This window comes from Amphimedon queenslandica, unplaced genomic scaffold (assembly GCF_000090795.2).
Source record: "Amphimedon queenslandica unplaced genomic scaffold, v1.1 AMPQUscaffold_12754, whole genome shotgun sequence".
Lineage (NCBI taxonomy): Eukaryota > Metazoa > Porifera > Demospongiae > Haplosclerida > Niphatidae > Amphimedon > Amphimedon queenslandica.
In genome coordinates this window covers 7895-14233 of record NW_003547010.1, presented here as the reverse complement: position 1 = coordinate 14233, position 6339 = coordinate 7895, and the positions used below count along the sequence as shown (strand labels likewise).

The following is a 6339-nucleotide window of genomic DNA, read 5'->3' as shown; positions in this document are numbered from 1 at the left end:
ATCATGCATATCTCTTGTATTACCTCATTTGGTAGGGAATCAAACGGGTTTGCATATTCCTGATGATGATCCATCACAGATAAATTGATAAAAGGTTCTGGGTCCTCGGAATCAACATCAGAATCATAGTTAAAGACTTTCCTTCCTTTCGAGCAAGGTTCAGTAGTAGTGTCCATTGTAGTTACTTGGTTTTTGACTTCTCTTTAACTCACAAGGTTTCACGTGTTTGAGCATTGCGCATGCGCAATCATACGACCGGAAGTACTGTAATTATAGTTAAGCTACGTCATAGATATTAGCTGCATGCATGCATGCATGCTATCATTGCTATGCATAGATATTTTAGACTACGTAACCAGGATTGGAAGCTAGGTCACGTGATCCATTCAAACCAGTACAAACCGGCTGACACAGGGTCCGTGATTGGATTTTGGTGGGTGTGGTCAAAATATGGCTACTCATCATAGATATTAGAGTACATAGGGATTGGAAACGGGCCGTAGCAACAGGGAAATGCTAGTTGATAGTACCGTAAATAATTTCTCTAAATACTCGTATGTAAAATTAAAATGGCTGAAAGTTGAAAAAGGTAAGCAAACTTCTCAGGTGGTTTTTTGTTGCATAAAGTCTTATTTTGTACAGGTAACCCTTCAATAATGTTTAGAGACATTCTTCCTGTTTGCCCAAGCTGTCTGCTGTAGCAATGTATCTGTTTGTAGTTTAAATTCAGTGTTTTATGAATTAGCAATCATTATTGATCACATTTACTACATTTAGTTCTATTTTATGTTTTGTACAACCTATTGAATAGAAATGGTGTTGGCGACCTCCGGTGTGTTCTAAGCAATACGATGATGTGATAGCTAATGTCACAGACCCTTTGGTTTTTATGTTAAGGGTACAAAACAAACCTCTCAAACTAATCAGTAAATCTATTGTTACAGAAAGATGCAACCGTATTTCCAAACGAAACATAGTGGGCGACCTCCACATTATGAATCTCTATTGAGTGGTTGAGTAAGTTATTGTCTTCTGTCTAACACTACTGAGATAAGGGTACAAAACAAAATGTCATTCTAAGCATTCTCATTCCAGAGCAAATATTCACTGCAAATGATGATACTAGCAACATAAAAATTAGTCTGGGGATAGATGCTAGTCTCTTCTGCTTCCTTTGATATAAATAATGATGTATAGTGACACCACTGCTGGAATGACAGGTCTCAATAAGACAACTCTTGCTCAAAGACAGCCTCCGTTGCTAGGCGTTGCTAGATGCAAATGTCAACTAGCATCCGTATCCTAGCGATGTATACGGAGATGCCCCGTTTCCAATCCCTCTGTACTCTATTATCTATGTTCAAGCGCCATTTTATCAGCCACACCCATAAATTTAAAGATTACTGAGATTAACTCTGTATACTTGCAAAAAACGGATGTAAACATACGCGCTGTGGTATCACAGAATATAGGCAGGTTAGACACTCTCCCTAAATAATTATCCACTCTTGCTTTCATTTACTCTATTATCTATGGTTTGGGTGGGGCTGCTATTTTGCAAGAATGGCATCTAAAAGTGAGGGCCACTATTCTCTTCTCTTTGTATCTCTTTCATTCATTCTTTGTCTCTCTTACTCTCTCACTTACTTTACTCCTCTGTATCCTGTCCTTATTCTAACTCATCACTATATTACTGTTACTCTGTTACTGGTACCTCTTGTTCTCTATAGACTATCAACCAGTGGAGAGATGGGGACACTCCGCAGTAAAGGTAGGAGACTACCTATAGACCCCTTTCGGCGAGAAGTAGCAGCTTGTGAATATCATTAATTTTGCAATGAATATCATTATATCTCAGTTACGGTATACGCCCACATACAATAATTGGCCGCCATGTTTTACGTCAAGCAGCAAGTGCTTTCTGTGTCCTGGAGATCTTGGTCACTACATTTTGAAGCTAAAAACTATTCTAGAGTCAAGAAAGATGCCAAGAGAGCCAACCTAGGAAGTATAGTGCAATACTCTTGCTGTATGAGCCTGCTTTGCTCTTTGGGCTGTGACAGAGAGTCAAGAACTGATCGTTCTGGCTCTCCCAGACTTCTTAAGTCTTCAAAATATCTTGCTATAGTAAAGAAAAGTTGATATGAAGCCTCTCATAGTCCTGAGTTCAGCACAACAAAAGTTTTATTGGCAAAACAGCTCTACTTTGCACATCAGCCATTGGAACTCTGCATTACTTTGACGTAAAACATGGCGGACAAAAATTCGTTCAATATTATTTCTTTGTATATACGGTATCACAAACTAATTCTCGCCTAAAGGGGTCTATATATGTGGGGTGGGGAGGGGTCTGGAGTAGACTATGATTTGATGGAGGTGTATCACTTACGAACTGGTGCTTGGAACCAGAAACGTACTACTGGTACCCCACCACCATACCTATGCCTATTCAACCGTTTCAATTGGGAAGGATATATATTATTTCGGTGGAAGTGGTGGTTATCGAAACAGCTTACATTGTTTCAATGTGGATTCATTCAACTGGAGGGAACTCTCTCCTTCTAGTTCTGATCGTGATCCAATGAAGAAGGGCTACTGTGGAATAATATCAGTTCATTTTGACAGTGAACACTATCTCGTAATAATTGGAGGAGTGGGAACATCTTCTATGAATACTCCAAAGCAACCTGATGCTCAGTATTCAGCTCATGGTAGATGTAATGAGATACATTGTTACAGGATTTCATCAGGTCAGTAATTCTCATCATTGATACACAATAGTTGATGAGTATTTCAAACTGAATAATTTATATTAATGTACATAAAACAGATTGTTAATAATTAAGTGTGTTTGTTAGTGTGTCATGTGTTTGTGTGTGCATGATGGTGACGTGTGTCTATATGTGACGTGTGTGTGTGTACTAATACATACATTATGATGTGTCTGTGTATGATAGTGCATATAATGTATGTGAGAATTTATGAATGTATGACGTGTGTATGTGACGTGTATCTATAATGTGCATTTTATGTGTGTGTGAGTATTATCATGTATCTGTGTGTGTGTGATGTTTGTATATGTACATGTATCTATACATAAGCTAATGTGACATGCGTGTGTGTGTGTGTGTGTAGGTTCATGTTATTTATTATCATTTTTAAAAAAGTTCTGTATCACATGAGTCGCAAATTACCCACATAAAATGTTCCATGAGTTTTGTATAATTATTCATTAATAATCATAACTGACATGTACCAGAATAGATTAGTAATCTTCAAATAAGGACATCCCCTGGACCTCTCCTTCATGTGTACAGGTGTGGTGGTGTGTGTGATGGTGTATGTATCCATACATGAGTGTATCTGTGTGTGTGTGTGTGTGTGTGTGTGTGTGTGTGTGTGTGTGTGTGTGTGTGTGTGTGTGTGTGTGTGTGTGTGTGTGTGTGTGTGTGTATCATGTGATAGTGATGTGTGTCTATGCATGATGTGTATGTATAAATAATAATGTACACACATATACACATACATATGTATGATGAATGTGTATAATGTATGTGTGTGTATGTGGTACGTAAGTGTACATGAAAGTTTGTACATTATTATTAAATCAATGGATATCTCCTGTTGTTACTGGAGACAGACCATCTCCTATTAGTTCCTTCACTCTAACACCAGTTACTAATAACACTGCGGTAATGTTCAGAGGCTCTACTGATAATGGAAGGAGTAATAAACTGTATATGATAAGTTTCACTAAGACATCAGTGGTGAGTTAATACTGTAGGATGGGTTTTGATTGTAAGGTATTGCAAATTGTGGATTTCCATTTTAACCCAGTCTACAGTAATTAATATTTATTAATTATTTTCTCACATTGATATTATTATTCTCTCAGGATATATTAGAAGTACCTAATCCTGGAGGTTCAGTACAATGGCCTGAGGGAAGATATGCTCATTCCAGTGTACTGATTACCACTAGTTCAGGACCACACTTACTAGTGGTGGGTGGATCACCTGTCTATGATGTATGGTTACTGGACATTAACAAAAGAAAATGGAAAGAACTGGTAAGTATTATATTATGATGCTTAATAATGAAACATGAAGTGATTAACTAAATTTGTAACTCATGAGGTTTGTAATGTACATGTACATATTATGATACTCAGTGAAAACTACTGATGAATAATGCTGGTATTCAGTATGTGTGTGTGTGTCTGTTTTTAGTGTGAATGTGTGTTTGTGTGTTTTTGTGTTTTGTGTTTGTTTCTTTACCTAAATATGTGTGAATATACATGTGTCTGTCTGTCTGTGTGTAAAGATGGATTGACAATTGATAGAGTGTCAATGCTGGAATTAAAATAACTTCTATTTTATATACATTGTGTACATTGTGTATGTACAAAAATGTATTTGTGTGTATGTGTGCATATGTTTTAATATGTGTATGTGTGTACTAACACGTGCATCATGTGTACATGTAACATGTACATGTGTGTGTATGTGTGTGAGCAATTATGCATGCTTTACATGTAGCTTTATATGTGTATGCATGTATAGATGTACATGTATGTGTGTTAGTGTGTCATTAGTATGTGTATGTGTATGTGTGTACATGCAGACACTTAGTAAGTTCTTAATTGAGGACTCACATGATATAATAACACACTCAGTTGTGTATACTTGTCTATTAATATATTGTGTATTATTAATTTTATTATGTCATCTTTGTGTTACATGAAACATACTGTGCAGACTATAAAACTGTGAGATAGTTATTGTGTTTATTAACCAGATATCAATTATTATCATTTAATTTTATAGATTAATCTACCAGCCAATGTCACTAACAGATACTGGTATTCTCTCTCAGTGTGGAGTGTGATTCCAACTACTAACTGGATAATTGAGTTTGGAGGAGCAACAGCATACACTGGTACAGCAGTTATTGAACTCAGTAAGTACATGTAGACAGTAGTAGATACAATGTGTATTGAATATGTAATGATAATTAGTAATGATAATATTACAATAAAGTAAGTAATTCTTATGATGAATATTTAATGAGAGCATTTGACGTATACCTATGATACTAATTATTACCAATTCATTCCTGCTATGTACAATAGTGAAATATAATGACTGCAGATACAGAAACACTGATATTAATAGGAGCTAGTGTGAATGAAATAATAATTATTATGAGTGTATTTATATACAATAATATGTTCATGTGGTTAACTGTGTAAACTGACAGAGGTCACACATACAATGATTAAACATGAATCCATCAATAATAAGGTTACCATAGTAACTAAGTGTAATTAATTTGTGTATTTCTTATTCTCCACTATTTTGTTACTGTATAGGATATACTAGTGATAATGATTGGTCTACTAGTGTAATACCTCTGGACCAGTATCAAGATCAACTAAGAAGAAGGATACTGAGTGATTGGGAGAATTTAGGAACTGAAAAGCAGCTTCAAATATTTCAAGATTGTCTGCAATTACAAAAAGAGAGAAAATTCTATGAGGAGCAGCTTCAAAGAGAAATAAAAGAGAAGGAGCAGATACAGCAAGATCGAGAGAAAGAGCAGCAACAGCTTCTTCAAGAAAAGGCAACACTTAGTCAGCAACTTGATGATGCTACCACTCTCCTTGAGCAAGCAGAAAAGGATAAATCAAGTCTTGAATTAGGTACTATTGTGTTGTACTGTTGTTTATGTGTACATTGTTCACATTATAATACTAGTGGATTAGAGAATGTTGAGTATGGAAATAGTATCCTGTACTCAATATAGGTCAAACTGTCCATGCATTAGAAATAATGAGATTGATGTAGAGTGAGTTCTGCTTACCATATATGGCATCATTAGCAATAATCATAGTACATGTATTTATGGGCTACTGTACATGCAGTGCAAATTGGTTTAAACAACAAATATCATTTAATTTTCTATCTTTTGTATTTTTATTGATAATAGAATATAATGAGAAGCTCAAAGTTAAAGTTGCTGAAATATTGGAAGAGAAGACACAAGTAGAGGAGAAGAAACAGATTATTACTGGTTAGTGTATCATCAGTACATAATATTAAATGAGAGAATATTCTATTAATGTAGAGGATTATGAGAAACTTAAAGTCAAAGTTACTGATTTGACTGAACTATTGGAAGAGAAGGAGGAACAATATCTCAAGGAGAAACACATCATTATTGGTTAGTTAACTATACACACAGCATGTATTAGATGAGAGAAAATGTTTATTGTGTAAATGACAATCAAAATCACATTTCGGAGAAAGACAAAGTTATAGCCAAACTGACATCGAATGA

General features: G+C 35.4%; 1 protein-coding gene and 2 long non-coding RNA genes across 4 annotated transcripts in view; all 3 read left to right on the top strand.

Moving 5' to 3' along the window:
* The window catches only part of LOC105314603 (uncharacterized), a 27423-nt gene that overhangs the window by 18644 nt on the left and 2440 nt on the right, over positions 1–6339 (top strand). The window lies entirely within an intron of this gene.
* On the top strand, positions 437–1350 carry LOC105314602 (uncharacterized). 2 transcript variants are annotated; one of them, XR_002187269.1, is made up of 3 exons: positions 456–589; positions 643–1017; positions 1096–1350. It is a non-coding gene; the product is annotated as an uncharacterized LOC105314602 (long non-coding RNA). The 2 variants fall into 2 exon arrangements; XR_898184.2 differs by lacking the exon at positions 1096–1350 and having other exon boundaries at positions 437–589; positions 643–814.
* Positions 5656–6333, top strand: LOC109586889 (uncharacterized). The gene is made up of 3 exons (XR_002187271.1): positions 5656–5701; positions 5989–6072; positions 6127–6333. It is a non-coding gene; the product is annotated as an uncharacterized LOC109586889 (long non-coding RNA).